This window comes from Porites lutea, chromosome 2 (assembly GCF_958299795.1).
Source record: "Porites lutea chromosome 2, jaPorLute2.1, whole genome shotgun sequence".
In the NCBI taxonomy this organism is placed as follows: domain Eukaryota; kingdom Metazoa; phylum Cnidaria; class Anthozoa; order Scleractinia; family Poritidae; genus Porites; species Porites lutea.
Window position 1 is genome coordinate 18,056,926 of NC_133202.1, and position 10,650 is coordinate 18,067,575.

General features: G+C 39.0%; 1 pseudogene; it reads left to right on the plus strand.

The window, feature by feature from the left end:
• The first annotated feature begins 640 nt into the window (after window positions 1–640).
• On the plus strand, window positions 641–2,384 carry LOC140925752 (uncharacterized; annotated as a pseudogene).
• Window positions 2,385–10,650: the final 8,266 nt, after the last annotated feature.

The window sequence follows — 10,650 nt, forward strand, 5'->3', positions numbered from 1 at the left end:
AGCCTTTCCCTCAAGATTTATGTCTGCATGCATATTTTTGTGTGAGGGCGAGCAGTGAAGTAAGTCATACAATTTTTGTCAACCCGGTTTTCTTAAATTTGATATACTATGTCTTCACAGCAATGTTATTTATTAAAAGATTTTCCAATCTGGCGAATACTGAGAAGTTATCGTCAAAAATTCAAAATTCACCGTTGAATGCAGGAATGTAGATTTCTATTTGATACTACCTGCAGCAGCGACATACTGAGCTGTGCTAGCGTGACTTAAGCTCGTACAGAAGCGACATACTGAGCTGGGCTAGTGTGAGTTAAGCCTGTACAGAAGCGGATCCAGCTTAATATTTCTTTTCAATTAAAATTCAACTTCGCTTTCTAGGTCGTAGTTTTCTAGGTCGTCGTTTTATGGGTCGTAGGTCGTCGTTTTCTAGACATCCCCAAAACAATAGCAATCATACACCGTATTCACAAATGCCGGACGCGCGGGAAAAAACTGGTACCTAATCATGAAAACGAGGCGTTGGAGGATAACAAACACAAATTTCTCACTGATAGCACAGTTTTAGTCAACTTACAGAGCGGTGATTTCTTCTTTTTACAACGTTTCGGCGGACTTTTTTTACTGTAACAGGTTTCTTAGGATGTGGTCAAGTTCTAAAGTTTACTGTTGTGTTCCCCTTTGCAACCAAACGGGCCGCGTAGATCCGCAAGGAAACAGAGTGGGATTTTTTACTTTTCCGAAGGATCCAAACATTCGCCAGCAATGGCTACAGAAAATCCGAAGAGATGTTGGCCCTAACTTTTCATTAACGAAAGATACCAAGATCTGCTCGTTACATTTTCGTGAAGAAGAAATAAAAACAGGCATTTCCGGCAAAAAAATGGAATTGGTGAAGGGCACAATTCCTTCGAGGTTTGCGTGGCGTACTTCTCCACGGAAAAGACATTCGCCATTAGACAGAAGTCAAATACCTGAAAAAAGGAAGCAAATGGAGGATTTATCTACATGCAACGAGAATGGATGTGCGGCTGAAGACCTACACAGTGTACCGGTAGCTAGCACGAGCACAGTAGACAGCAGCAGTCTTTCAGAGGATGATATGGTTTCAAACAACCTCGAAACTTCTGACCATGAAATTCAAGAAGAGTCACTCGAATCATTGAAAATGCAGCTGCTACATGCCCAGAAAGAGATTGCTTGTTTAAATGAAGATTTATCAAATTTGAAATTACGCTTAGCTAAAACTGAAGCTGAACTGGTGAATTCAGAAAAGGAACTCAAACGTCTATCGCAGGAAAACAATGACCTAAAATCACGTACGTTTTGCATAAACAATCTGTCAGACAACGATTCTATTTCATTTTACACTGGTTTCCCAAACTTAGAGACGTTCAAAGCAACGCTTTCATATCTGAATCCAGGGGAAAATGGTGAAAATATTCGATACTGGCGTTCAATTGATGTGAAAGTAGACGACGAAAGGAAAAGTCAACAAAGGGATTGTAACAAACCTGGGCGAAGAAGAACTCTTCAGCCAGAGGAAGAGTTTTTTCTGGTGTTGTGTCGATTGAGACAGGGATTTAACGAGAAACATTTAGCATTTTTATTTGGCATTTCTCAGCCGACAGTTAGCAGAATTTTTATTTCCTAGATTAACTTTATGTTTCTTCGTTTTGGCAATATAAACATTTGGCCTAGCCGGGAGGGAATTAACAAAACTATGCCTGAAGATTTCAAAGTTAAATATCCAAACACGCGTGTCATCCTAGACTGTACAGAAATAAAATGTCAAATGCCAAGCAGCCTGCTTCTTAACAGCAGATTATTTAGTTCCTACAAGAACCACACTACACTCAAAGGGCTTATTGGGATTGCCCCTTCAGGAGCAATAACATTTACAAGCCAGCTGTATACCGGCAGCATTTCAGACCGAGAAATTGTAGAAAGAAGTGGTATCCTGGACTTACCCTTCAGCGAGGGTGATGATATAATGGCAGACAAAGGTTTTACAATCGAGGACTTGCTTCCTCTGGGTGTTACATTAAATATACCTCCATTTCTTGGCCAAGCAGCTCAGATGTCGCCAGAGGATGTGGTTAAAACACAAGTAATTGCAGCATTACGTATCCATGTGGAGAGAGCTATTAATAAGATCAAAAATTTCCACATTTGGGACAGAGTAACCCCTCTATCTTTATTTCCTGTGATTAATCAAATGTGGGCAGTCTGCACCTTTTTGTGCAATGTCCAGGACCCCATTATAACTGAGTAATACGTACCAATGCCATACCTACCTATGGAAACTGAATTGCCAAAAACAAAAAGAGTGCAAGAGGCCTCATAATAATTGACTTATTTAAGAGTACTGTAATAGATAATGTGAGATCTGGAAAGTTTACTGACTTGATATATTGCTTTGTTTTGTGAGTGCACATGTGAGTTACATTTGACATTGAAATTTAAATGGGACTTGCTGCCAGGATGTAACAGATTAAAATTAACCTGCTTTTATTTTATGTTTACATGTAGGTGCTGCTCTTAGTTCTTTTAAACGTTAATCATGTCTGACTCACTTACACTTGGCACTTGAAATCCGAAAGTCAATTAACCCTATACAGGGAATACATAATCAGGCAAAAAAACTGACATGGAAGGAATGCTGTAAGTAGTCTATAAGGCCTCAACTATAGCAAACTTAATGAAATGTTCATAATAATAGTAAAGGAGTTTTCTCTCAAGCTCTTGCCAGTACAGCGGGTCAAAGAGGACTCTCTCGATTGATATTCCCTTTTTGGTAAAAATCACAAAATCGCACCATTCAGCACCAGTTATCCCCATTTGCCCTTGGATTTGTGCATAATAGGGATGTGTTACTTTCAATTTACAATTCCCATCAATGTTCTCACAACAAAAACTGGCATCTGAACAAGCATCCAAAGGAGTTACTAGAAACTTCGTTTCTGGACATTTAACTTCTAGTAAGCCAAATGGCTTGCTGCAACCTGCATCAAAAACTTTTCCGTCAGGTGAGCAAGCCAGTACTGGTTCCTTTTTGTACACAACCAGACCGCTTTTGAAAACCTCAACCGGGATTGATCTCTCATTCATATACTTCATATAGGCATGAACTGCTTCGGGCTCGTATTTAATTCCATGTCTCGTATGTCTTGATGTAAAGGGTTTTGGGTTCATAAGCGTGTTAGCGAAAGTCTCGTGATTTCTTTGTCTGTGAGAAATCAAGTGAAAATTAGACGCTGTAAATCTGTATTTACGTTCTGACCTCCACAACTCGCTATTCGCTTGGTCTCTCGTCGCAGCCTCTAATGCGTTGATTTCATCCTCATCGAGGTTAAACTTCTTTACAAATTCATTTTCCTCATCAGGAAGTTCACGTCGCTCACCTTCCCCTTGCTTTCGTAAGGGGAAGGAACGAAATTGCTCTATTTGTTGATTACGAGGCATGTTACGGGGAACAGCGTCTATGTTAATAGAGACATCAAAATTTGATTCCGTAAATGATAACTGATAACTTGCATAGGAACCAACTGGGCTATTACCAAATTTAGTTTCGGTTAACACATTGTGATTGGCTGCTACGTTCGCTAGCCCCATTTTTGGATTGATACTTCTTAATGTATCTTTGAATTTTGTTTCTTCTGCTTCCTGTACTCTGTCATTTGTTCTCGCTTCATAGAGAAGACACTTTAATCCCTCTTTTTGGGTTTCATTATTGTTCGCCAGCTTTGTTTTTTTCACAACCAGATCCATAACTGGTTGGGGCACAATAGTATCTCCCCTCCCTTTTCGGTGCCATGTTTGTAGTTTTGAAGTGCAAGCTTCTTTACTATTTTGGTCCGCGTCATCATGCAAGTCGAGCGTGCTTTTGCTTTCGTACAGAGAATATTTGCACATTTTAAGCATCAGGGCTAAAGCATGGTTACAATAACCTGTTTTCCCCGCCACGCAAGAACATGTTGACTGAACAACTTCACCTTTTATAATACACAGTGCCAGCTGAATGTTATGTGGGGCATCGTTTTTTCTGAAGGAATGGTGACACTTGCAGCGAAAATAGAAATGTTTATCGTCACTGGTACATTCAATGTTTTTAAGGTATTCGTCTTCCAAAAATGTCTTTCCCTTTCTCCAGCTTGTCGGGACGGAATGATTAGTGCTTCCCAAGCGCTTTCCGCTGTTAGAGATGAAACGATCCATCTCAGCTTTCGTAAAAAGTGGCATTTTTTCTAAATTAATTCCCCAGCCATGCTGAGGAAAAATAAAATTATTAGCAGTCGAAAACGTGATAACAGAGCTTGTGGTAGTGTTTGTGGCGGTGTTTGTTGCAGCCGATTCATTTTGCTTTGCGAGTTTTCGTTTCGTGTAAATTAAATCCGGGTCTGGGTCGACAAGAAAACCATCCTTACCCTGATTAATGTATTCTTCAACTCTAAAAATGTAAGAAACATATAATATAAAAAGATAAGCTTTAATTTAGAGTGAAAAAGCGACAATTCAACAATCGAAAATGATGATGGTGGTTTCATACCGCTTTACGAGTTGAGCTTTTGTGCGAAGTCCTTTTGCTGGATCGTTTCTACATTTAGGCCAAAACCGTAATTCTTCATTTTTCAGCTGTGCTGGATTTCTTCCAGCTAAAGATGACCCGGGAATATCTTCTTCGTTAAGGAAAACGGACATGTTTACCTATAACTTCTTCTATGATCTGTAAGTGTTATCCTCCAACGCCTCGTTTCCACGTTTGGCCGATCACTCGTCCCAGGACAGCCGCCATTTGTGAATACGGTGTATGCACCTTTGACGCCTTTTCTCGCGTGGAGTGACTTTCACGCGCTCTCGCGTTTCGCATGCTCTACTATCTCTGAGGAAAAATGGGGAACTACTCGTAGTCTAGGAAAACACGTTCGTCCCAAACAAAATAACCCAGTCGCCCACCAACACCACCTTTATTGCTGCCCGCACAGGGCAGCTTCCTATTTTTGTCTTGAAAGCGGCTGAGAACTCGATTTGCCGGGAAGTTTGTTTGGAAGCTTGTTTCGCTGTTTCAGTTAGTAGTTCCCAGTCCTCGCTTCGTAGCACCCTATGCAGTGACGTAAAATGGCGGCCAAAACTTTATTTGAGAATTTTGTGAGCTCTAAGAAAGTGAAAGTCGATGGTTCTTTCTGAACACGCTTTAAAAGGAAATGGCGACAAACTTGTTATAGAGTTTCTTAGCACTTTTGAATCTGGGACCTCTTGGTTAGACATTCGTGAGTCTTATGTATGAGGTTGAAGTGGAAAGTTGGACGCGAGTTCGAGGTATTTTCTGCAACGCAGCCAGTAAGTTACTCATTACCTTGTCAAGTCAGTTTTAAAGTTAAGTATTTTGGGAGGGTAGCGAACGCTTAAGACTGGGGATTCGAGGGGTAGACAATGTTCTTTCATGTGTTTCGCAGTACTGTCGTTCCATGAGCCCAACCAGTTATCAGCTGTGGATCGCTATGGATCACGAACACATTCGATGAAATTTTGTCACGAGGAGACAATTTGTTTCAAAGCGCCCAAGACAATCAACTCAGCGGAATTGTTTTTAGCAGATAACCTTCCTATGTATAGGACAAATCACTATTAAATCGAAGATGCTTTAAACCTTTTTTAACATGTTACTGTACGTAATCCTTTATTGTGTATTTGTCAATAGTGAACCAACCTGATCGATTTTGGAGTATGCATTTTATATACAACCTTTCATTGTACACTGTTTATTTTAAAAACATACGGATAATACATTATTTAGATATACACTAATGCTTGTTGATTAAAATCTTTGGGCATTCATTGCTTGCATAATGTTCTGTGTTTGTTTTTATTTGAAACTAATTCCAAGATTAAGTACGTTCTGAATTATAGTCACACATCAAGATAAAGCTGAAGATAAAAACAAACTAACAGGACTCAACTTCAAAATTGTCCATAATATGTTTTATACATCTTCAATTTACTCTCTCCTTTTTTCAATCTTACAATCTTAAAGCGGATACCCTGTTTTGACAGCTGTCAATTGACCACAACATGGATGTGGAATATCAGGTTGCAGGCTCCCAAACAAGCCAGAAAGTGTGAGATTCAATATTGGTTTCCCTGTGGTGCGGACGGACTGGCGTACGGTCACGTGACTACCAAATTGTTTGGATGGATAGATCAGAACCAAATCTTCTTAGCTTTTAGGCTCCGCTCGCGTGCTTCACGGGCCCGTGGAGGTCCGCTACTAAACCAGTACTTTGTTGGTTTGCAACTTTGAAATTTCACTAAAAACGTTCCATTTAACGTTTGAAAACTTCAACTACAGACTTGGCGCCATAAGCCGACTAGGGGCAAAGCGTTTTCAAAGAAAATGAGCATATAAGGTAATATCCCTCAGGGGTTTGACCGCGGCTTTAGTCATCTCTCTTGTTTGAAGAAGAACACACCACTGGATGCGAGTCTACGCTAACGACCTGGCAATATGTTTTGCTTCCTCCAGGCAGCTTCGCAGCCAGGTCAACTTCGTGTTATCACAAAGCGAAACCTACTGACGGTGAAGGAACCTGCCAACAGACGCTTTCTCACAAAAGAGATTTTGGAATTTTGTGGAGCCTGGCCGATTTACAACACAGAAATCACTAAATTGTATTCACCTCAAGGCAGCAGTGAAGAGTCAAGTGAGGAAGCTCACTTTTTTATGTTTATCTTTTTTTATATCTTCAATTTTGTTGTCCATAGAGTTCATAGTTTGTAACTTTTACCACACATACAAACACAAATGCATTTTAAAGTCGATTGTGAATTGCCTAGCCTGAATTTCCGACGATTACGTCGAGTCGTTTTTACTTCCTCAGTAACGTTTGAATCGACCGGCCGTAAATGCCGTCCAGTGACGTCACTTCTGCTTTGCTTGAATTCATGCAAAAAGTAAAACACGATTCTTAACTGGCAAACAAAGATACAACGCCTGGAAATGTCTGCATGATACAGAATTGCTTTACTCTTTTTGATTGTAATACATGTTTAACGTTTAAACTGTCAACTGTATGCGTTACTCTGAACGAATCTGTCAGTTGTAATTCAGCAATCAAACTCGATCAATCACGCAATAAAATAAGCTTAAATACGCACACACAACACTTGAAAAACCCAAGAATTTGTGAAAAGAAGCTATTTGGTTCTTAACGAAGTAGAAAGAAAACAAGAAAGAAAAGCTAACGGAATCATAACACATGAAGGTGGGAATGACAAGAAGGTCGAATTATCACTTAAACCCAAAAAACTTCGCACAAACAAAGTCACTGCCGAAACCACAAAGCGGCTCTAAATGAAAAAAACGACCGACTTTCCGCGATGATTCTTCATTCGCAGTTCAATTAACAATTCATAGTTTCCAAGACAAGAGCAATTTTGCTGTTTAAGAAAAAGATTGTCGAAATTTTTAACTCGACGCGAGCATGCAAGGCATGCGATCCGCTGAATATCAAACGACAACCCCGCTAAAATTTCTCACAATTATACATAATTATGCGAATGTTTGGACAATCAACCAATCAATAATACTACCCGGTTTTCGGGTAGTGACGTCACTGGACGGCATTAACGGCCGGTTGATTCAGACGTTGCTGAGAGGAGAAAACGACTCAAAGTAATCGTCTGAAATTCAGGCTATGGATTGCCAACATCAGCACATGTTTTCAAAAACCCGGTAAGAAAAGGTTTTTGTTTCACGAGGGTTTTACCTTCTAGCAATCTTGCGACTGACAATTTTATGGCTCTCGCCTTCTATCCTTCCGAACTTAGGGCCTCTTAACATGAGCCCGGTTGACCGGGACGAATTTCTCCTTGGGTTTATACGAGAAATTTTAGACCGGTTTCCAAGATGAGACACGGCCAAAGATCCTGAAACGAGTTCTAGCGCCAAATTCGAGAAATAAAATTTTACAAAGGATTTAGAGGTAAGGCGAGATCTCGGAAACCGGCCCAGCCCGCGCCTTCGTTTGATCGCCCCCCCGGGCGATCAAACGAGCTCATATGACGAGGCCCTTAGAGTGGTTACTTTTCAGGAGAGGTGAAAACCGGACGTACGTAGTCGATTCGAGAAATGAAACAGGAAAATGTTTCTTCTCAGTGAACCAGAAATGCTTAACACGCGAAAAACTGAATGCAATAGATGATTAGTTACTGTAAAGTGGATAAATTTAGTCGCGTCGCCTTACTGTAGCAACTTGCCTATCTGAGATTGAACCTTGTTGTGAAATTGTTTTGCAGCCAACCACACACTGGCACCCGTGCGAGTGAGGCGGCAAAATACATTCAGAGTCGTAAACTTTACAATTTGCGACAAACTCAAAAGCTTAGACAAGGTACAACACTGTATGGATGCAGATTGGGATCTGAACTGCAGAATGAAGGATGGCACGTGTTACTACTTTGTCTCGTGCAAGAAGATCAAAGTTAGGCTAGACTGGGAATGCGAACAGGAACACATAACGTACAGTATTCCTGCCTGCTGCGAATACATATGCCCGTGATCGAGGCCAAGGCCATATGCGTCTATTATTTCTTATTTGCATTTAATATTTAGTCTTTTTGCCTACTTAACTTTGGGTTTCTGATAATAAATTTTCGTAGACGTGTCAAAGTTAGCCGAATAGTCAATTTTCAAACTGCCAGACTTATACTAGAGCCAGTGTTAAACGAATTTGCAGATAACCATAGACAAACCTTTTTCTTTGAAAAAATTACACAAACGGCTGTGTGAGATGTTTTACCGATAAGGAAAGATCTTTCTAAGTTTAGCGTTCTCGGGGCCCGTTTGTCGAAAGTCCCGGTAACTTTTCGGGCGAGGAAAGCTGTTTTGTGTTTGTTGTGTTTGCAAGATCAAAGTTAAGTTTCAATAATTTTGAAAATAATACAATGAAACTATCAGTTAACGAAGCAAAATTGACTGGTTTGTGGGCTAGCAACTGAGATACCTATTCAGCAGGTTTGGATGTTAACTGAATTTGTCTTCGGGCCCAAAAAGTTTCCCTGCCTTTCGTGAAACTGGCCTCTGATATCACTTTTAATGACATGGCGTATGACATAAAGGTGACTATTTTTATAAGTACTTCACATGATATGCGTTATGACGTAATGGGTTTTACTGTCGCTTCAGTTTGGGTGTTGTGACGCATAACATGAAGTACTATTTTGGGTGTAACACAAAAATGCATAACAGGGCATGGCCAATCAATATTTGGTCGAGATCATTCGGAAGGATCGAAAATTACCATATTTGAATCTTGTGCATGGCAGCGTATAGTCGTTTTTAAAGTCCCGACCAATTGTATTTGAGAACGAAATAGTGGCGGGTATAATATCTTCGTTATGACAATGTTTTTTGAGTAGTTTATATACCCCAATAAGACAGGATGACAAAGTGCTATTTCTTCTTTGCTGTGGGTCGACGATTCATAGTTTGCTTAATGAGTTACGATTTCTAAAATATTGGTGGGTGCAAAACATGCTGAGTTTTGTTATATCTTGATTGTTATTTTTTTGGAATTTTCAATGACTGTTTAAGGAATCGAGTTAAGTTGTTTTTCGGTGATGTGTTCTCGCGAAACTAGAACATCTAAAGCTAATCTGTGTAGCACTTTGAGGCACTGGTCGTGGAAGAGATCTGAACTAGAGTATTTTAGTACATAAAAGAACACTTTTCAAAGGATTATAGAGACGAAAGAATGTAAGCTACTACCGTTACTCTCATCAAACATGATCGAGATACGATTATCACAACAGTTTCACTAGGCGAGAACACCACAGAAGAAGGAAAAAATGCTTTGCTTAAATCGTTTAGTTTCAAACAAAAGAGCTTATTCTCTCTCGTTCAAATAAACAGAGAAAATAACGAAACCTAGTGTAATGTATTGATGCAAATTGTGATTTGCTTATCTTGCTTGAATTTAAAGTATCGCAGATTCTCCCGTGTGGAAAACAATATTAAGAAGCTGTCTTTTTTCAGTTCTAGAAGTTACAAGAAGTTAAATAAAGAAACCAAGTTAACAGTTGTTCTAATATGAGTGTTTTTTGAAAATTCATGTTGAGGTACGTACCATCTTAGGATAACGGATTTCTTAAGTAGTTATAGAAATGGGGTTTGCGGAGCACTCATTTTTTTCAAATAAAATTCCTAAATATGCGCTAGAATTCAAAAAAGAATATCTCTTCATAAGAGGTATTAATAAAGAATTAAAATATTTTGTTGATAATATAGATGAAGCAACTCGTGGGTTATTTCAAAATCTTAGAGTTGCTAGAATCAAAAAGTTTATTAAAAGATTCTTGTTAGCTCAAGAAAGAGGTCGTCTTCAAGATACAAGCAATTTTGTACTTGAAAGAGATGATGTTGATAACTTAATTCAGATTGATAAAAATTTTAATAATTTTTGTCAGTATATTAATTGTTTAAAGGATTTTTATGATGAAGGATATTATATTAATCCTTATCCTGGTATGGATAGTATTTATGAAGTATTTAAAATATTCTTTAGTAAGTTTAAATTTAAATGTGAAGTTAGAGTTAGATGTTATTACGATAGAGATAGTGATAGTGATATTTAATTCTTTTAACAATTTTTGTTA